This window comes from Giraffa tippelskirchi, chromosome 3, assembly GCF_054371585.1.
Source record: "Giraffa tippelskirchi isolate mGirTip1 chromosome 3, T2T-mGirTip1v1.2.pri, whole genome shotgun sequence".
Classification (NCBI taxonomy): Eukaryota; Metazoa; Chordata; class Mammalia; order Artiodactyla; family Giraffidae; genus Giraffa; species Giraffa tippelskirchi.
Genome location: NC_137277.1, coordinates 171,322,403 through 171,346,034, shown reverse-complemented (window position 1 = coordinate 171,346,034; position 23,632 = coordinate 171,322,403).

Below are 23,632 nucleotides of genomic sequence, written 5' to 3'. Positions count from 1 at the left end.
TCATATCTAGATTTTAATAATTTTGAAAGAATATAAGCAGATATTTAAAAATGTGAATTATTAAAAATTCTGAGTCATTAGAAAAGATGTTCAAAACTAATTGTTCTTTAATCAACTGTGCATGAAAAATTATAAAATCTATTTTATAAAGATTTTAAGAGCTTCCACTTTACAGTTTCAATTATTTCAGGGAGTCCAGACAACAGATTGTATAAAAGTCAAAACCAAGTCACGAAGACATTTACTGAACAATGTAGTTTACATTTGGGATATATTAAAAGTATCCGGATCCAGAAAAAGTAAAAAAGAATAGGCAGATATTTTACAATAAGAAAGATGATAAAAAGACATAAAGAAGAACTGACAAAACAGAGACAGATAATCACAAGCCAAGTGGCTTCAGTTGAATAAATTCCTACCTTAACCAATTGTAAAAATAATAAATGTCATTTAAAGAGTTAAGTTATAGTGAGAACAAAGAATCATAAGAGAAATAGACATAAAGAAAAACAAACAAATGTTGGGGAGAGGGGTTGCAACATATAATCAAATGAAAGAATAATGTATAAATAAACACCAAGAACAGCAATGAAGTTGACATAAGGGATATTCATGATGGATGAGGCACTATTTGGGGGTATCAGGTATGTTCTATGTGACACCAGGAGATATTGATAGGACTTGTCATTTTATTCTCATGAACTGGAAAACAACTGGAGGGCTTTCAGGAGTGAAAAGACATTATCTGAAGTAGGTTTTAAAAGAATATTCTAGTTCTAATGTGGAAAATGAAACTTAGGGGATGAGGTCAAAGGCAGGGTGGGTAGGGATCAACAAGTTAATGGAATTATCCAGACAAGAGATGATAGTGATGTGGCTGGGGTAGTAGTTGCAGAGGTGGTGGGAAGTAGTTAGATTAGGATGTACATTTGCAAGTAGAATGGTCAAGTTTGGCTACTGGTTGTTTGAGTTGGACACGACTGAATGACTAACATTTTCACTTTCACCGTATGTCTCTTGGACCAGATTGTTCACTTCATGAGGGTATGGATTTCTTTATTGCTCACTGCTGAATCAAAGCACCTAGACCAGTGTCTGGTATACAGTAGATTTTCAATAAATACCTTAAATATAAGAATTGAATCCACGATGGATCCACCTGAATTGCATGCAGGTTATTTACAGTCTGAGCCAACAGGGAAGCTCATGTATATATACATACACGTTTTTTTCTCCCTCACTCACAACTGATATACAGGTATAATTTTCTGGTAAATCCATATTAATGGCTATAGTTTCTTCTAATAGCTATCAGCACAGTTTTCTAATCTTATTCATTCTGAATTAAGATCTTGCCCTTTGATTTTCCTATTACTAATTCTGTTGTTTTTGCACACCTGTTTGCAGGTCTCAGACTGATTTGTATCATAATGATGAAAAGGATATTTGTCTATATAGCTACAATTACTTAAATGTCAATTGTTAGATTAGAGATTTTTCTTCTGTTCCAATTGCAAGTTTCCATTAATGGTTATGTTTTGTTTTTAACATTGCTTGACATTTTAAAGAACATCTATTACTTTTACAACATGTCTAGGTAAGAATTTATTTAACTGAAGGCACTTGGCTTATGAATATCTGTATCTAAGGATATAGGGACACAACTTAGTTCATCTCTTGATTCATAAATAAGAGGGGTTTTAAAGCACTGTTATATTTTAGGTGAAGAAAAAGCATGTAGGATTTTCTGGAAGTTTTGTTTCCTGTTTCTCTGACACCTTTGATTTACAGTGTGCCTTAGTTTCCAGTATCTACAGCTTCCTCATCACTAATAGCTATTTTGCTTACGTCTGTGCTAGGCCTTTGTTTGGTACTTTGTTTCATACTTGTCTGATGTATATCCTTGAAAGATTCTTTTTTTTTTTCTGTAACTAGAGTCATAACAATTCAGGAAAAATTAATGAAAGAATCCTATTTTTCTTTAAATGAAGATTATAAAGAACTGGATAATAAGGTTTGGGGCTTTGAGGATCATACAGCTGCTATCAAAACTACTAAACTCTGCCGTTCCATCAGGAAAGCAGACAAACAAAATAGAAATGAATGGCGTGATGGTGTTCCAGTAGGAGGACCAGATTTGGTTCACGAGCCATAGATTGTTGACCAGTTATGGTTATAGGTTAATAACTTTGGCATAGGTATTTGCACTTATTTAAATCATGTTCTATACTGTGAAATATGTTTTTGTAATCTATACTTCACTCCTTTAATAAAAACTTTTTCAATGCATAACTTGATAAGAAAATTGTGATTTTTCTCTTTGAATCAACGAATCTCATGTGACATGTAGAACACCTTTTGGATCTGAAAGTTGTAAGTTACAACTGCACCCCTGGTGGCAGACAATATCCTTATAGAGACAGAATACTCAAGAGGAAGTCATTAATCCCTGCGCTACTGACCCTCACAAGTCCCAGCAGTGAAAGCCGTGAGGTATTTTGAAAGACATCTGCAAGGTGAGCTTCTGTTCCAGTTAGGGATTCTTTTGTGTCAGTTATCCTAGTAATTGGTTTGGAACATCTCAGGAAGGTCATGCTGACAGTGAAAAAGGTCCCTACTGTTCTGCATTTTTGTTTGTTATATTTCTTCCTGTTTCCTAGGAGATCAATTGCCCCATGGATATCTTCATTCAAATTTAGCCTTCCTTCATATTTGGATATATTTTATTAAAAATATCAGTGGTGAAAAATGGTTGAATATTGGCGACTTCATATAGTTAATTTACAAAAAATAATGATCAGTGTTAGATTTAAGTTGCATGTGTTATAATTTCTCTAATGCTGAGAACATCCTCAGTTGTATTATTGAAATAAAGTAGAAATTCTCTCTTCACTTTGCCCAAAGCAGAGTCAAGGAAAATAAAATAAGAGGGGAAAAAAAAGGAAGTTTTAGAGGATGTGGTATAGATGTGATGAGATACTTACCCTGAGCTCTCAATACCTTAAGAGACTTAAGAACAAGGCTGGTTAGCCATGCAGAAGCTGTAGCAACATCCCCTTAGCCAACTCCTGCCTCCAGCTCAAGTCTCTTTTGACCCCTTTACACTCATATTTTCTGGTACAATGATGGCTACTCATTTTGTAAGTGCTACTGCTAATTGAAACCACGTCATGGTCAGATCAAAAATAAGCCAGTTGGGCATCCCTGCTGAAAATGTACCCAGCAGGACAATTTCTTTGTTCGCCTTAAAAATTCAAGAAAGGCACTGCCTCCAGATTCCTATTCATTAATGTATGCACCATTCCCTCTGGCTCACTCCTTCTTTCTCCCTTCACCCTTCACTATAATTTTCTTGTGGAAAAATAAAAGAAAGCCAATTCTCTCGTAAACTGCATAATTGGCTTTAATATACAGACTTGCCATTTCTAGGCATGTACATTTTCTCCATTAATGGGAGTTACAAGGCGGTGTTTAGAGATCACCTGTGGATAGGCTTGTTAATTAACAGAGTTAGAGCCCTATTTTATTCCATTTAAACCAGAGTAATTGAAATCAGGGTAATCACCACTGCAGTATTCAGTGCTTTCATCCCTTTTCAAGGTTATTTTAGCAATTATATTCTTGGCTGAGCGTATTAGTAAATGCTGAGATTATGCGCTGTACAAACTGACTTTTCTCAATCCTGTGATCTATAGCGTATCTTTTTCATGATTACACTAGTTGAAAAAGCTTGAAATAACCTATGTCATCCTTTAGTCTTTCAAAGAAATGATTAAATCTAGTCGAATCTACTAGTTTTCCAGGAAAAAGAAATCAGAAAATTAGGCTACACTTAATCCCAAGATAGATCATATGTCACCTTGTTACGGACTAAAAGAAAACATATATGCTATCCAATTCAATATTAGTTGGATGTTAGTACATCTTCTGAGGCTCCTGAATAACCACGATTCTATGATATATAATCAGGGTACAAACTTTTTGCTTTTTTTATATCTGAAAATTAGCAGAAATATCATCAGTTTTATCAGAAGCAAGAAACTAAACCACTTCAACCTACAGCAAAATAACAAAAAAGAAAATCACCTGAAATTATTTTTTAGAACAGAGTTAGGTTCTTATATTATATATTTTTCACTACTGCTGGGGAAAAAAAAAAGATCATTCCTATTGCTGTTTTGCATCATCCTAGGAAATTCAAGCTATTATTATGAGGATTCTGTACCACTGACTTAGTAATAAATAAGTTGTTTTATCCAAAGTGACAATGCTTAGTAGCCCAAAGACTTTCCCCCCTCTTATCCATTTTCCTGGGTAAAATTAAGGCCGCCATAACATTTCCCTGTAATAGCAGATTAATATTAGAAGCTTGTAATGTGTGTATAGTAATTTATCTTCACAAATTTAGTCCCTTCCCATTTATGCTTGGCACAATGCAAAACACTAATATTCACTGATGTTTTCTATTTGCATATCTGTATAGACCTCTTCTCTGAAGACTGGTGACACTAGTAGTATATTTATTTAGTGAATAATTTTGCCACTTGAACATGTTCACACTCTCACAGTTTCATCATAAAACTGGTATATGTGTTATGCTGCCAAGTGTGTTTAAGGGATAAAAGAATGTTGTGTACTTAGCTCTTTAAGATGGCAATGCGAATGTGTGCATGTTCTATTCAGTGTTGTTGTTTGAATTGTCTTTTTATGACAAGCATATAAAAGCTACTAGAAATACAATTATCTTCAGATGTTCATATATTCTGGCCAAAGGTATTTGAAGAAAATGCTGACATTTACATACACATTGAAACATTTTCCAATAGGTTAGCAAAACTTATAATTTCTATGTGCATTTTCTATCTATATTTAAGTAAATTTTCCTTTGGGGAATTCCTCAATGAGCTACTTTCTAATTAAAATTGTCTTTATCAACAGTTAAGAACATTTTGAATCAGCTCAAGTCTATGAATTGCTGAAATTAATACATTAATGAGAGACAGACAGAGAGAGTAGAGAGAGAAATCTTCAGTATTAAAGATAATTTAAATCCACTGCGTTTCTCAGTATAAATAAATTAAAATCAACCATCAGAAATGAGACACCCTTGGTATCTTCTGTGCAATTCTACACAGAAATGCTCAGCAATAAGCTACTTCAGCAATTCTAGCTCATCCTGCCTTGCAAATTTACCCAAACACATTTCTGTTTCATAGTCTATCCTGATTTGGTAATATGCAATTAGAGAAAATGACCATTTTAATATAGAACAATTTTCTTGTAAATTATACAGTAAAAATATTTGAAACATATTAAAATCAAATGGATTTAGAATGATTATAGTTATGAATTACTGTAATTTGGTCTTACACAGCTAATTCCAAAGACTGCACAGCCGTCTAGCAATTTCCATTCTGTAAATTTCTCATAATGAGATTTAAGGAAAAAAAGGGGAATCATCATCTTTTCCTCACGTCTCCTCTTTCTTCTTTTATATCCTATTTCAATAAATGAGCCACCGCCCTTCCAGTCACCCCAGTCAAGGAGACCCAGGAATCACCCCAGCCTTTTTACTCGTTACTTCAACAGTATGGCCATGGCATCCTATCCCTTGTAGATGTCTAGGTGACTCAGTGCAGGGCCACCCATTTCCTCTGCCATCTGATCTTAATTAAGAGCCTTACTACTCAAACATCTCTAAGCTTTCTTGGCTAGGCAGGCAGCCCACTAAGCACTCATCCTTAAATTCTTGCTCAGCAAAGCTGCCACCATGATCTTTCTAGAATGAAAATCCATCAGTGTCACAGTTATACTCAAAATCCTTTACTTCATAAAATAAAAATGTCATTTAGGGTAAATACAAGTTCCTTGGCTGGATAGACAAGCTCCTTCATGCAAACACAGTCCTTGGCCAACTCCAGCCTCAACTCACAGCACAAGGTCAGTTACACCCTCTTCTCCAGCCACACCCAAATCCATGTCACTCTAAATCTATCAGATTCTCAAAGTAGTCTGCTCTTACACATGCCTTTCTTCTGCTTGTGAAGAAGAAAGAGTAAGGAATGTTCTTCAACGCTTCTTTCCCCTGGTCTGCTCTTTCTTGTCCTTCACGGTTTAGGTCTACTGTAACCTCTTCCGCAAAGCCTTCTGTTAAAGAAAAAGTATTCTATCACATGTTAGAATGGTAAGGTTTTATTCAAAACTACTGCAAGAGATGTATTGCAATAGGAGAGAGAGATTAGGCTCAACTCTGACTACAACAAGGGCAAATGGAGATTTATAGTTAATGAGCAGGATGAGGAGGTCAGTGGATAGATAATTACTAATAATAGGGGACATCAAGGATCGGGGGACTTTTGCTAAGATTCTTGCTAAAGAGTAGTCAAGGACTTAGGCATCAAAGATGGGAGATGAGGAACTTGATCAGGTATCAAATGTAAGCTTTTAGCAAGATTCTTTGCCAAGACTGGGCTGCGCAGACAAACAACCACATGGAACCAAGGTCAGGGTTAATGGAGAAGAGAGCTCAGAGGAACCTAAATAAAGGGAGAGTCTTTGTCCTTCCCTAAGTCCAAAAGAGGTTTAGATCTCCATTCCCTGCCTCCCCTCACCACCCGCAATTTTCAAGGCTCCTAGAGCACCCTGAGTATCTAGGTAAGCCACTTGTCACTTTGTATTGATTTAGGAATGTTTGCCTTTCCCTGGATCGAATGTGAGGATTCTCTGAAAGGAAGAACTCTTACTCTCATCTCTAGTTTCTCTGGTGCATTACCTGTCACCTAGATGTTCAATAGTGCTTGCTAAGAGCTTTGAAATAAAGCGAAAATTTTTTGTTATCACCTAACTACGTATATTCTCTTTTCTTTCTCCCTTTTCCTCCAGAGATCAGTTTGCTCTTGATAAAGTATTTTGATACTCAGCACAGGTTCATTGGACATGAGACTCACTAAACTGGATTCAATATTATTCATTCTCAATATTCTGTTTATATTCCTAGATGTATTGTCTCATAGAGAGCTCTAGACAGGTCAAATCTTATTACCGCAAATCCCATTAAGATGAAGTCTCTGGGGACATTCCTGGTTGTAGAGTGGTTAAGACTCTGCCCTTCCAATGGATGAGGTGCAGATTCAATGCTTGGTTGGGAAATAAGATCCCACATGTTGTTTGATATGGCCAAAAAATAAATAACTGTTCTTTAAAAAATGAAATCTCTGAATCCCATATATATATTTAAAACTCTTTAAATGATCTGTTTACTGTAATAGTTTATATAATTGTGACAATAGAGTCTCAGTTTCTTAGAGATCTGCAGGAGTGAATAATGAATTACATCCTGAATAATACATCTAGAACAGTTTCTTTGTTCTTTACTTTTCTTATGATTTGATAGCACTATTAAAAATTAAGCACATCTTAAGGCAAAGTCTGTGATAGAACACTATTCTGCAGAAACTAAGCAATTATTCTATAACAATAATCATATCTCCCTGTGTGTGAAAATGAGTAAAGCACCCACATTTTATTAAGCCTTCAAGTATGTGTGTTAAATCATTTATACTTTTCCTTGAAAAATATATCTCAGATTTGAAGGAGTGGTGAATTTAATTTACATATTCTAAACTGATAGTTAGTTTATTTCTTTGGAAAAATGATAACAGTTATTGTGGTTGGCAGAGTTATCATAATCACACAGGTAATATGTCCTCATTATACAAATAATTTTAAATGAACGTAAAGAAAGCCATTCATAATCTTATCAATCAGAAATACTTCCTATAGATGGATAAGAAATTGTTATAAAATCACAATTGTTAATTTCAGTATTTTATGAGAAAATAATTATTTTACATTTCATGTATAAGCACTGTAAATAATTTTTGAGGAAAAGAATTGTCTTTACTTGGTAAAATACTCTTGTAGACCACTTTGAATGAAAAAAGGGAGGCTCAGAAGACATGATATCAAGAAAGCAGACAAAGAAACTAAGTATCTCTGTTTAAATAATAGCAGGAAGATAAATAAGGTCAAGTCTAGTGATAAGAGAAACTGGAAGCGAGAAGCCACAGAGCTATTAGATTCTAGAAATCAGCAGAAAATTCAGGGAGCACACTCCTCTTCCCAGGGTGTAAACAAAGTTACTTAAGCCAAATTTATTTAAATATTCCAGGCCAGGGTAAATTCACTTGATGGAGAAATTTAGCATGAGATTCGAGAGAGTGGGTTCTAGAATAAGTCTACCTAGAAGCCAGCAGAGGTATCAGCACTTTCTCTGTGTGTCTGTATGTGTGAAGGTGTATTTCCACTAAGCAGCTCCCATCACACTATAGGCATGCTTAGGAAATAAAACCAGAGTAGCTGAATGTTGTTTCCACTGGTGATGGAAGAATCCCAAAGCCAAATAGGAAATAATATGACAACCAGATGAAGCTATTACCAAACTTAGGCTAAAAGAACAAAGGAAGGAGAAAGAATTTGCAGGGCCCAAGGATGAGAGTCTGTGTCAGAAGCTAGAATCAAGCCAAGGAAAAATGGGATTATGTTGGGCCTCTCTGATGGAAACTGGGGCTATCGAAAAGCAGAACAGCTGTCAGAAACCCTGTCCCATGAGAACATCAGAAACTCTGCCTGGAAAAGAGAGTTTGTCCATACACATTTGTAAACTAGATGAAAGAGGAAGAAAATAATTCAGGAAATATGAGTCAAGAATCTGAGAACAAAGAGACTCAAATCTGCTTATATATATATGTATGAATGTATATTGTCAAATATACATGTATATGCATAGGTATATACATAAATACATATCACACAAGCAAATGAAACCATCATGCACACATGTTTTATAATCTGATTTAATACTAAATATGACATGGATATTTTCTCGTGGCACTAAGCATAAATATTAATCCCTATATGTAGCTTCATGGCTACCTCGTAGTCTGCTACTTAGCTACAAAATTTATTTATTTGGTGCCATCTTGCCCTTTCACATTTGTTTTAAGTTGTCTATTTTACATTTCTATTGAGAAAAGTAGAAATGCTTTTAAAAACCTCAGTGCTTGGGTGTTGGAAATTGTGTGTAATATGCTTGCGAATGTGGCTTTTTTATTGAAACCTTATTGCTGTATTGCTTTCTTTCATCAAAACCTCTTAAAAAACAGATTGTGTAATGTGTGTCAATAGCTTCAAAATAAATAATTAGCATCAGAGTTGGGATTTCATCACTTAGCATCTTTCATAGGCATCCAGAACCCTATTTTCTTTGAAGTTTCTTTTTTTTTTTTTTTGCTGAAAATGATATATGCCATCTTGCTAAATCAAGAGTAGTTAGTAATCAGAGCATGGCTGAGGTCACTTGAAGGTTTCTTTGATGTAGGCATTCCTCAATTCAGAGGTAAAATAATCCTGACCTTCCTAAGTGTGCTTTACCTTACTGACAAGTAGAGGAAGCTGCATAATTGACTTATTTAGGTTTGCAGAATTGTTAGCACAAATAGGAAATTTAGACACTAAATAATGTGAACTGCAAACCAAATGCAAGTGGAGCATATTGAAGTGTGATAGATGTCATTGCACAATAGTTTAAACTGTTTCTCTTTTTTAATTTGTATTTTTTACTCTGTCACTATTTATTTTTTTAGTTGGTAGATAATTGCTTAACAATAGTGAGGTAGTTTCTGCCTTACAACAATGCGAACCCGCCATAATGTGAAACAGTTCAGTTCAGTTCAGTCGCTCAGTCGTGTCCGACTCTGTGACCCCATGAATCACAGCACACCAGGCCTCCCTGTCCATCACCAACTCCCGGAGTGTACCCAAACCCATGTCCATCGAGTTGGTGATGCCATCCAACCATCATCTCATCCTCTGTTGTCCCCTTTTCCTCCTGCCCCCAATCCTTCCCAGCATTAGGGTCTTTTCCAATGAGTCAACTCTTCGCATAAGGTGGCCAAAGTATTGGAGTTTCAGCCTCAACATCAGTCCTTCCAATGAACAACCAGGACTGATCTTCTTTAGGATGGACTGGTTGTGAACCAACCACATATATATTTGTGTATATGTATATGTATATGTATATATATATATATATATATATATATCCCCTCCGTTTTGAGCCACCTTCTTACCTCCTATGCTACCTCTCTAACTCTTCACAAAGCCCCAGGCTGGGGTCCCGTGTTATATAGCAGCTTCTTGGTGGCTATCTGTTTTTCACATGACTGTCTACATATGTCAATGCTACTTCCTCAATTCATCCTATCCTTTCCTCTCTTGCTTATGGTGATCCAAGACAAAGCTCTGATAATATACACACCAGAAATTTAACATTTATTAACTTAGGAGCTGGGAATAATGTAAAGGAACTAATATGATTAGGTTTTCTTTTTTGGGTAATACTTCATTTGCTTAAAAAATACTCAAATGTCTGGAAAATTTTTAAAAAATCAAATATAGAAAGTTTGAAATAAGTGAAACAGCTCAGTTAAAAATATTAAGTACACAGTTATGAGGAAAAACTCACTTTCCTGGTGGCTGAGACAGTATAGAATCTGCTTGCAACATGGGAGACCCAGATTCGATCCCTGGGTCAGAAAAATCCCTTGGAGAAGGAACTGGCAACTCACTCCAGTATTCTTGCCTGGATAATGCCATGGAGAGAGGAGCCTGGCGGGCTACAGTCCATGGGGTCACAAAGAGTTGAACACAACTGAGCGACTAACACACACACCCCCAAGAGGAAAATTTATGTGAAGAAATATCACATGAGTCTTCATAAATTATGTATACTTATTGATATTTTAGTTTAGTTGACTTTAGTGAAAACTTTTTGAAGATCTTTTGGAAAATGGGTACCAATAAAAAACACAGGTATGCAGAAACCTCTCTCAGAATATGCTTTTAGAAACAAGAACTATATTTTTATAGAAATATATATCTTTGTCTCAGATATTCGTTATTTAGAAATATATATTTTTTCAAATATCCATGAGTATTACCAAAATTGGCCTAAGTCTTGGGCTACAAAGATGATCTCAAGCAATTCTCTAAATTACACATTCAACAGGGCACATTATCCAGAAAGCTAAAAATACACTCTTATATAACCTTTGGTTTAAAGCAAAAGTCAAAACCAAAATTAGAGATTATTTATAAATAAATGACCATTAAAATGTAATACTATGAAACCAGTGGAAAGTAAAAAAGATGGTACAAAGTGGAACATTTATAGCTCTAATATATTTGTTTAAAAACAAAAAATAAAAGGAAGTGGTGAAGGCAAAAAATAAACAACAAAGTAAACTTCAGGTTGGTAGAAGAAAGGAATTAGTGAAGATAAAAGCAGAAATTAATCAATACAAACATGAGCATGTGACAGTCACTCAGTCATGTATGAATCTTTCCGACCGCATGGACTATACAGTCCATGGAATTCTCAAGGCAAGAATACTGGAGTGGGTAGCCTTTCCCTTCTCCAGGGGATCTTTCCACTCTAGGGATCGAACCCAAGACTCCCACATTGCAGCTGGATTCTTTACCAGCTGAGCTATGAGGGAAGCCCTAAAATATGAGCATAAGAACTTATTAATAAATCTTTATGGGACTAACAGGTAAACTACGTATATAAAATAGATAAGCAACAAGGACTTACTGCATAGCACGGGGAACTATATTCAATATCTTACAACCACAGTAGAAAATAATCTGAAATATATATAACAATCACTTTACGCCTGAAACTAACACAATAGTGTAAATGAAGTACACTTAGATAAAAAATTTTTTTAATTTATTAATGAACTCAAAAGTAGTTCTTTAAAAACTTCAGTGAATAGGAAAATCTTTGAAAAGTCTGATCAAACAATAAAGGAAAGAAGAAAGAAACAATATTATTGATGAGAAAGAAGTCTTAGCTAAAGCTATTACTACAATACACAAAAGTTATAAGAAATCAATTCTACACATTTATATAGATCTGTTTAGACATCTAAGGTTAAGCTGATACTTCTAAGAAAATACAAATTATCAAACGTGACTCAAGAAGACATTTGAAAGAAAAGAAGAATTAAAAAGCTAGTTTAAATCAAGCCTTATCAAAGAAGCACCAGACACCAGCAAGGAGAATTAAAGAAAAAACACACTGAAAACAGAGAAATTTTTAGAAAAGTTTGGAAGAGGAGAGGAGATAGAAAGAATGGTGGCTGTGGAACAAGCAGAGACTTCCAGAATGAATGTCGTGTGTGTTTTATTTAAGAAATGTGAGCATGTTTTAGGCTAATGGGAAGGCTACTGTGAAAAGGTAAATGTGCACGTGAAGTGCAGTGATAATTAGTAGTATGCACGTGTGCATGCTCAGTCACTCAGCCATGTGCAGACCACCAGCCTCCTCTGTCCATGAAATTTTCCAAGCAAGAATACTGGAGTGGGTTGACATTTCCTTCTCCAGAGGATCTTTTTGGTCCAGGGATCCAACCCGCATCTCCTGTGTCTCCTGCAATGGCAGGCAGATTCTTTACCACTGAGTCACCTGGGAAGCCCAATTAGTAGTATGCTGCTGCTGCTGCTAAGTCACTTCAGTCATGTCTGGCTATGTGTGACCCCATGGATGGCAGCCCACCAGGCTCCCCCTTCCCTGGGATTCTCCAGGCAAGAACACTGGAGTGGGTTGCCATTTCCTTCTCCCATGCATGAAAGCGAAAAGTGAAAGTGAAGTTGCTCAGTCGTGTCTGACTTAGCGACCCCATGGACTGCAGTCTACCAGGCTCTTCCATCCATGGGATTTTCCAGGCAAGAGTACTGGAGTGGGTTGCCATTACCTTCTCCAAATTAGTAGTATAAGGTGTCTAAAAAGGTGAGGGTAGAGACCCAAAGAATGGCTATTGGATTGGCTTCAAGTGGGAGGCAGTTCTATTCTTCATCGCAATAAAAGGGAAGAAAGAAAAGATTCATACAAATTGTAGGTAGATTTGTATGCATTTTCATGGGAAGATGAGAACATTTCCTCTGAATGCTTCCATTTTCTCTATGGAGAGAAATCAAGAGGAGATGGGGACATTGGAGATCTGACAGCAACAGAAAAGATTCAGAAAAGTCACTGTGGAGTATTGGTGTCTGAGTGCAAGGAAAAATTATGTTATCTAGGGAGTATGGAGGTCCTACTTGAGTTTGTAATCATAAACTAAGCAATTATTTTGAGACATTCTCCACCAGAATTCAGCAGTTCCAGTTGGGAAGAAGGGAATGGCAACTCACTGCAATATCTTTGCCTGGAGAATCTCCATGGACAGAGGAGTCTGCGGGCTACAGTCCATGGGGTCGCAAAGAGTCCAACATGACTGAGCAACTAAACACACACAAGTAGAAATGTAGTTAAAATTCATCCGGAGTGGTGACTTAATCCTGTGAATAACAAGAAGTGTACCAAGGGAGTTTAGAATGCTGACAAGTGGCAAACCAAAATTCTGGAATCATTCATGAACTCTAAGTTGGATGAGGAGCAAAGCAAAGAAAGAAAAAGATTGAGAGATTGGAAGAACGGATGTTTCTGTGAAGTCAAAGCACAGGGTGGTAGTGGCTTTGTTGACTGAATCAGCATATTCCCTCCTTGCAGGCAAATCTGCGCTGGAAGTCAAACTATAATAGAAGAAGATTGCTGTGTAAGCAGAGAGTCAAGATCGTAGGAGATAATTGAATGACTCAGAAAGAATAATCTTCCCAAAACTGCCGTGATCAGAGTTTGAGCAGCAGGTTACTGTTTCCTTAGGCAGTATTTGAATGAGCTTTGCTAATCTGCCTTGGGTGGTTTCTTTTTCTTACGTACTAGGTTGCTGCTGCTGCTGCTAAGTCGCTTCAGTCGTGTCCGACTCTGTGCGACCCCATAGCCGGCAGCCCACCAGGGTCCGCCGTCCCTGGGATTCTCCAGGCAAGAACACTGGAGTGGGGTGCCATTGCCTTCTCCACGTACTAGGTTACCTTCTCCCTATGTCTGTTCTTCATAATTTTCTTAGATGCTCTGCAGAAAAGGATTTTTGTGAAATAAGTGTGGGGAAAAATATACACACTGTATCCTTTTCTGAGATTACATTTCGGGGTTTCTCTTCAAGCATAATGTAGCAGTGATTGTGTGGTGGATCAAAGGCAAGAGTGTGCCCTCTGAGGGGCTTGCTATTGATTGGCTTTAACAAGATGGTGCTAAAACACCAACAAAATTTGCCAATTTATTTTTTATGAATTACTCATTTGACAAAATTATTTTTGAACTGATTTTTCATCATATTGGTCTGCTTCTGATAGAAGTGTGAGACAGATCTGATTCTGATAAAATAAATCTGCTAAATCTGATGAATAAATCTGTTTTCAGACATAACTGTTCCTACAGTTTTAGCCAAAATTTTAGAAGTCTACTCTAAGCCATATTCTCACATCAAGCTTTGTAAGTGTGTCCTGCACTTTAGACTTATATGGGTAGTTGTCTGATCTACTCAGTAAGCTGGTCCTCAGTTCTCAGGGACTCCTTCCATAGCTCAGTACTCTGATATGGAGAAAGGGCAAATGGTCAACATCACAAATCTCAGTAGAACTATTTTATCATATAATCTTACCCATAACTGATTTTTCAATCACACATTTGCAGGCAACTCCTTCAATTACTTCCACAGATGGCTAATGGTCTATTATATCAAATGGCAAAAGATATGTTCATCAATTTGAAAGTCTCTGAGAAGGAGTACTTCACTTATGAACTAAAAAGGAAGAAAATATAGAATTTTAATCGACTTGGATCTCATTTTATTTTGTTTCCAAGAAAGCAATTTTCTTTAAAGAAAAGGTTACCAGTATTACTACATGTATTCTTTTCAGGAATCTCTCTGGTGGCTCATAGACTGTGCCACATTTGCTAAAATTTCTATTCTAAAATTGCATGCTATCCAAATTTTGCAGGCATTTGAACTTTCACTTGTCCCTGCTTTAGATAAGGGGAAAGATATTTAAAATGTATCCATAATTTTTACTAATATGTGTATTTGTGAAAATTAAAATTAAAGAAAGAAAACAACAGTTAGCACTTTTAGTAATTTCATCCTAAGTTAAATTAAGTGACAAATAAAATGCAATGTAACAAATAACGTAAAAACCAATATTATATATATGTGTGTACATATACAATATAAAAGCCAATATAGCCAATATAATATATATGTGTGTGCATTTATATCCTAGGTTTCAAATGCAGTTCTTCTGGTTAGAACTGAAGCTTTAATGAAGTGAAAAAATTTCACATTTTTTACAAAAAATTCATGTTTTAATGTACACAGACATATCTCTCTTTATATATGTATGTGTATGTGTGTATGTATATCTTGTACATGTGTGTATATAGTATATATATATATGTATATATGAGTGTATATATATAGTATATGTATATATGTTTGTATTAATATATATTTATGTGTATATATATATATATATATATATATATATATATATATATGGAGAGAGAGATGTCTGTGTACAGAATTTATCTTTAATTTTGTTAAAGCTGTAGTTCTAACCAGAAGAGTTGCATTTGAAACTCAGAAACAAGTTTTTTCCAAATGATTACTTGCAGGGACCATTTCAGCTCCTACTCTTCCTAAAATTCACTCACTTAGTAACACATGTGGTAAATGTAAAAATGACCCCACAAAAGCAGTTTGTTGAGGCAATGCACAATAGACTTGCAAGCTATGCACTTAACCAATGAGGCTTTTTTCTCAGAGACCTCAACCGTCTGCTTTCTGGAAGCCAGACTGCTTAGAGTAACTTCAGACGTAGTGAAGGAAACCAGCAAATGGAAATCTAGACAGAACAGATTTGTCTAAACAGAACAGATTTCTAAAACAGGTCATTAGGTATCCACAGAACCTCTACAAACAAGGAATTAAGTCCAAGGAATTGTGATGATAGTGTAGCCAAGAAGATCAGTGATGCCCTTTGAAGTATTTCATAAGGGCTTCTAGATATCCAAGGGATTCTCCAGCAGCTTAACCCCCAGTGGGTAAAGAATCTGCCTGCAATGCAGGAGACGTGGGTTCCTTCTCAGGGTGGAGAAGATGCCCTGGTAGAGGGAATGGCAACCCAGTCCAGTATTCTTACCTGGAGAATCCCACGGACAGAGGAGCCTGGTGGGCTACTGTCCACGGGGTTGCAAAGAGTCGGACGCGTCTGAGAGACTGAACATTCATGCCTAGGTATCCAAAACATATTTTACTGAATCTGTGCATTGAGAGCTCTTATTTTCCATTTAGGGAGAATAAATAATAGATAAAATCTTAACTGTTTTGTTCTGTTTTGAATCAGCAAATCTAAATGTAGCACTGCATAATCATTGTATTCCCAAATAGTCTTTTCCTGATTATTAATGAAAAAGAGTACTACATGAGTTGTAAAATCCATAATAATGTTTAGCCCATTTTGTCTATCTTCCTTTCACACTCTTACCAGATGTGCATGCTTTTCTGTGGGCCTATGTCCATGAAAACTCACCTCTGTTGATCTTCCATGGAAACACCAAGTCTGATAATATGACAACCTATGATGGGTGATAAAAAATCATCCTAAATAAGCTGACAAATCCCAAATGCTAATTCAGTATAACAGTATCACTGTACAATATTTGTATTTTTATATAATGTCTTAAGTCAAAGGAGGGACAAGTTCAAGGTTTTCAAGCACCATCTCAGAGAAAATGATGAAAACATTTGTAGTCTTCCCTCTCCTTTTTTGAAAGAGCTCAACTAGAATTCCATCACCTCCACTAGCTTTGTTCGTAATGATGCTTCCTAAGGCCCACTTGACTTCACATTCCAGGATGTCTGGCTCTAGGTGAGTGATCACACCATCGTGATTGCCTGGGTCATGAAGAAATTTTTGTATAGTTCTTCTGTGTATTCTTGCCACCTCTTCTTAATATCTTCCACTTCTGTTAGGTCCATACCATTTCTGTCCTTTATTGAGCCCATCTTTGCATGAAATGTTCCATTGGTATCTCTAATATTCTTGAAGAGATCTCTAGTCTTTCCCATTCTATTGTTTTCCTCTATTTCTTTGCACTGATCACTGAGGAAGGCTTTCTTATCTCTCCTTGCTATTCTTTCGAACTCTGCATTCAAATGGGAATATCTTTCCTTTTCTCCTTTGCTTTTTGCTTCTCTTCTTTTCACAGAAATTTGAAAGGCATCCTCATACAGCCATTTTGCTTTTTTGCATTTATTTTTCTTGGGGATGGTCTTGATTCCTGCCTCTTGTACAATGTCACAAACTTCTGTCCATAGTTCATCAGGCACTCTGTTCATCTGATAGAGAGTGCCTAGTCCCTTAAATCTATTTCTCACTTTCACTGTATAATCTTAAAGGATTTGATTTATGTCATACCTGAATGGTCTAGTGGTTTTCTCCACTTGCTTCAATTTAAGTCTGAATTTGGCAAAAAGATTTCATGATCTGAGCCACAGTCAGTTTCCGGTATTGTTTTTGCTGACTGTATAGAGCTTCTCCATCTTTGGCTGCAAAGAATATAATCAATCTGATTTCGGTGTTGACCATCTGGTGATGTCCATGTGTAGAGTCTTCTCTTGTGTTGTTGGAAGAGGGTGTTTGCTATGACCAGTGCATTCTCTTGGCAGAACTCTATTAGCCTTTGCCCAACTTCATTCTGTACTCCAAGGCCAAATTTGCCTGTTACTCCAGGATTCTCTTGACTTCCTACTTTTGCATTCCAGTCCCTTATAATGAAAATGACATCTTTTTTTGGGTGTTAATTCTAGAAGGTATTGTAGGTCTTCATAGAACCCTTCAACCTCAGCTTCTTCAGCATTACTGGTAGGGGCATAGACTTGGATTACCATGATATTCAATGGTTTGCTTTAGAGACTAACAAAGATGATTCTGTCGTTTTTGAGACTGTATCCAAGTATTGCATTTTGGAATCTTTTGTTGACTATGATGGCTACTCCATTTCTTCTAAGGGATTCTTGCCCACAGTAGTAGATATAATGGTCATCTGAGTTAAATTCACCCATTCCAGTTCATTTTAGTTCACTGATTCCTAAAATGTCGACGTTTACTCTTGCCATTTCCTGTTTGGTCACTTCCAATTTGCCTTGATTCATGGACCTAACATTCCAAGTTCCTATGCAATATTGCTGTTTACAACGTCAGACTTTACTTCCATCACCAGTCACATCCACAACTGGGAGTTGTTTTTGCTTTGGCTCCATCTCTTCATTCTTTCTGGAGTTATTTCTCCACTGATCTCCAGTAGCATATTGGGCACCTACCGACCGGGGGAGTTCATCTTTCAGTGTCGTATTTTTTGCCTTTTCATACTGTTCATGGGGTTCTCAAGGCAGGAAAACTGAAGTGGTTTGCCATTCCCTTCTCCAGTGGACCACATTTTGCACGCCCTGCAGCAGGGCCAAAAGAATAAACAAACAAATAAACAAATGAAAACCCATTGACTACCCAGGCTGTTTGTTGTTTTGTTTTTGTTTTCTTTCTTCTCAACAATCATAAAGGAGCAATATAGTAAATGATTTTAAGAGTCCAGGTTCCAGAGCCAGTCTGTTTTCATTTGAAAACTGCTTCTTGTCTTTTTTCAACAGTATGATCCTGAGAAAGTTACTGAAACTGTTTCTTACTTTTATCATTTGCAAAATATGGATAATAATAGCACCTTTCTCATAGCTTTTGGGAAGAGTACATGAATTAAATGAGTTCACATATGTGAAATGCTTATAATAAGGCCGGATACAATATGTATATATGCCATGTTAACTCTAATTATTTTGTTATTCATTTACTACAGTCTTTGTGATTTGTGGTATAACAACACAACAGAAGACTCTACACATGGACATCACCAGATGGTCAACACCAAAATCAGACTGATTATATTCTTTGCAGCCAAAGATGGAGAAGCTCTATACAGTCAGCAAAAACAAGACCGGGAGCTGACTGTGGATCAGATCATGAACTCCTTATTGTCAAATTCAGACTGAAATTGAAGAATGTGGAGAAAACCACTAGACCATTCAGGTATGACCTAAATCAAATCCCTTATGACTATACAGTAGAAGTGAGAAATAGATTTAAAGGACTAGATCTGATAGAATACCTGATGAACTATGGATGGAGATTCATGGCAATGTACGGGAGACAGGAATCAAGACCATCCCCAAGAAACAGAAATGCAAAAAAGCAAAATGGCTGTCTGAGGAGGCCTTTCAAACAGCTGTGAAGAGATGGGAAGCAAAAAGCAAAGGAGAAAAGGAAAGATATTCCCATTTGAATGCAGAGTTTCAAAGAACAGCAAGGAGAGATAAGAAAACCTTCCTCAGCAATCAGTGCAAAGAAATAGAGGAAAACAACAGAATGAGAAAGACTAGAGATTTCTTCAAAAAAAATTAGAGATACCAATGGAACATTTCATGCAAAGATGGGCTCAATAAAGGACAGAAATGGTAGGGATATAACAGAAGCAGAAGATATTAAGAAGAGGTGGCAAGAATACACAGAAGAATTGTACAAAAAATTCTTCACGACCCAGATGATCACGATGGTGTGATCACTCACTGAGAGCCAGACATCCTGGAATGTGAAGTCAAGTGGGCCTTAAGAAGCATCACTACGATCAAAGCTAGTGGAGGTGATGGAATTCCAGTTGAGCTATTTCAAATCCTGAAAGATGACGCTGTGAATGTGCTGCATTCAATGTGCCAGCAAATATGGAAAACTCAGCAGTGGCCACAGGACTGGAAAAGGTCAGTTTTCATTCCAATCCCAAACAAAGGCAATGCCAAAGAATGTTCAGACTACTGCACAATTGCACTCATCTCACAGGCTAGTAAAGTAATGCTTAAAATTCTCCAAGCCAGGTTTCAGCAATGCGTGAACTGTGAACTTCCAGATGTTCAAGCTGGTTTTAGAAAAGGCAGAGGAACCAGAGATCAAATTGCAAACATCTGATGGATCATCAAAAAAGCAAGAGAGTTCCAGAAAAAAACATCTATTTCTGCTTTATTGACTATGTCAAAGCCTTTGACTGTGTGAATCACAATAAACTGTGGAAAATTCTGAAAGAGATGGGAATACCAGACCACCTGACCTGCCTCTTGAGAAATCTGTATGCAGGTCAGGAAGCAACAGTTAAAACTGGACATGGAACAGCAGACTGGCTCTAAATAGAAAAAGGAGTACATGAAGGCTGTATATTGTCACCCTGCTTATTTAACTTATATGCAGAGTACATCATGAGAAACGCTGGGCTGGAGGAAGCACAAGCTGGAATCAAGATTGCTGGGAGAAATATCAATAACCTTAGATAGGCGGATGACACCTCCCTTATGGCAAAAAGTGAAGAACAAAAGAGCCTCTTGATGAAATTCAAAGAGGAGAGTGAAAAAGTTGGCTTAAAGCTCAACATTCAGAAAACTAAGATCATGGCATCCGGTCCCATCACTTCATGGCAAATAGATAGGGAAACAGTGGTTGACTTTATTTTTTTTTTTGGCTCCAAAATCACTGCAGATGGTGATTTCAGCCATGAAATTAAAAGACACTTACTCCTTGGAAGAAAAGCTATGACCAACCTAGACAGCATATTAAAAAGCAGAGACGTTACTTTTCCAACAAAGGTCCATCTAGTCAAGGCTATGGTTTTTCCAGTGGTCATGTATGGATGTGAGAGTTGGACAGTGAAGAAAGCTGAGTGCTTAAGAATTGATGCTCTTGAACTGTGGTGTTGGAGAAGACTCTTGAGAGTCCCTTGGACTGCAAGGAGATCCAACCATTCCTTCCTAAAGGAGATCAGTCCTGGGTGTTCATTGGAAGGACTGACGTTGAAGCCGAAACTCCAATACTTTGGCCACCTCATGCGAAGAGCTGACTCATTGGAAAAGACCCTGATGCTCGGAAAGATTGAGGGCAGGAGGAGTAGGGGATGACAGAGAATAAGATGGCTGGATGGCATCATCGACTTCATGGACATGGGTTTGGGTGGACTCCGGGAGTTGGTAATGGACAGGGAGGCCTGGCGTGCTGCAATTCATGGGGTCGGAAAGAGTCGGACACGACTGAGTGACTGAACTGAACTGATAATTTTTAAAAATATATCTTCTTGATGAAACTTAAGTATTAGATTTTAAAATTAGATTCCAATCCAGTATAAATTGAATAATTGTGTCTGTTTTGGGGTTTTTTTTTTTTGCTTATTCCAGCCAAGTTGAAGATATTAAATTTGGAAATTAATTTTATCTAGTAAATGTAAAGTCTTTATGTCCAAACCCTTTTTTTCAAGCTCTGTGCCTAGCTTTAGGAATGATGGTGGTCATACAAGGTGGAGTTAAAATTACTGTTGGATTTTTTGCTTTCTTTATTACTTGGTAGAAGTCTGACCCTGGGTCCTGGTTGAAAACGAAAGCTGGGCCTACTTCAGTGATTGTGTGAGAGCTCCAAGTCTGTCATTGTTCACATCTAGAAGTAGGCATTTACAATAAAGTACTGCTGCTGCTGCTGCTAAGTCGCTTCAGTCGTGGCCGACTCTGTGCGACCCCATAGACGGCAGCCCACCAGGCTCCGCCATCCCTGGGATTCTCCAGGCAAGAATACTGGAGTGGGTTTCCATTTCCTTCTCCAGTGCAGGAAAGGGAAAAGTGAAAGTGAAGTCGCTCAGTCGTGTCCGACTCTCAGCGATCCCGTGGACTGTAGCCTACCAGGCTCCTCCGTCCATGGAATTTTCCAGGCAAGAGTACTGGAGTGGGGTGCCATTGCCTTCTCCGAATAAAGTACTAACATATGTGAATTCAGCTGTAACATTTAGCCAAGTATTTTTTGTATACCAAGTTCTCAATGCATGCTCATAAAGGAATAATAACAATTTGAACACTATCTGAGTGACCCTAATACCAAGTAAGATAAAATTAGTAGAATTTAATAAAATTAAATTTAGAACCTTTATCCTATTGATATTCTCTTTTACAATTGTTCCAAATTTTAAAGAGCTATTCAAAGTGTATTTCAGGTAGCATAAAATGGCTTATCACAGTAGTTTCAAATGCATTACTTTAACTTTCTTTGAAATATTTTCTGAATGTGCATATATATTCAGTGATAGCACTCTAATTCATAATTTTTGATAGGCCTCAGACCCTCTAACTCTTCTTGTTTAAAGAAAATATCATTGATAAGTTTTGTGTCTACTGCTTTTGCACTCTTGCTTTCAATTAATGTCTTGCTTATGGTTTCAGACTCTTGGCCTTTTCCTATCAGATACTACTCCCTTTAAGATGCTTATCATACCTTATTTTCTCTTTTTTCCTGCAGATGACTTATTAGTTATTTGTTAATGTATCCATTTCCTTTAGCTCACCTAGATTGCTGGTCTTTTGATGACAGATGTCTGATTTAGCACTTCATCCCCTTGCTCAATGCATGGCTAAGAAAGATACAGCCTAGTTATTGTGAAATTTGCAAAGATTTTCATGTCACTAGGGTTATTTTATATTTCACATGCAATGGCTTGAAAACTTTAATCCAACTCCCACCATTTTAACATATCAACTTATTGTGTATTTGAATGTCTTTTTTTCCTTTGTACTTGAGTGCCAGCTTCTGTCAACAGAGTCTCTCTAGTGGTCCAATGGTCAATAATGACTGTAGCATAAGATCAAGGACATTGTTTATAAAGACATCAACCTTTCTGGAGGTGATATTGCCTGTTAGGGAAAATAATCCTGGTCAAGCTTTATTTACTTTGTGTACAGAAACCACAGCCCAAAGCTTTTGCAGTTCACAAGGCTGAGGAAGAACTTAATATAAGCTATTTGCATCACGCCCACTCTTCTTCTGTGGCTATTCTGAAAATTCCTTAGCTTTAACTCATGCTAAAACAGGAGGGAGGCATATTTCATTGTAGGAAGGCTTTAAAAGTCAACAAATTAATTTGCTTTCCCTTTTGCTTTTCCCTGTGCAATTCACCCCCACCTTAGATCTGAGTTTTAATTATGTACATGCTTTTATAATAAAATTAATCTTTTCCTAGTGCTTCCCCAGCTGCAGATTCTGACCCAGATTCCCATTATGAATCATGACTGTCACATGTACTTGAAATAGACTCCCTTTCCCTCTGCCCTCTCCCAGCTGCTGGAGGTTCTTACTTCTGGATGTTGCTTCAACCTTATCACAGAGGTTGAAGAGAGTGGATTTAACTTGTGTGAGCTCTTCTTTGAAATCCTTCTTTTTTTTTTTTTTTTTACAGAAGGCATGTCATTCTAGCATCAGTAATGACAGCTGGGGAAAAAAAACATACACACTCAGTATTGTTGAATAAAACTAAAGCTGGCCACTGAGGTTATTTAGGTGTAAAATTAATAGAACATTTTAAAATGAAGGCACACATTTCTGATAAGGAATGAGAGGTAAGAAGAAGCAGCCAAGAAGTGTGTAGAAGCCTTATATTCATGAATTGTGCCTAGTCCCTTTCAGTCTGTATCTCTCTCTTTTGAAGAGCTTCCAGCTCATTCTCTATGTCTTCCTGTTTCTCTCCATCTCCACTAGAATTTCTCTCTGCTTCAAGTCACCATTGCCACCA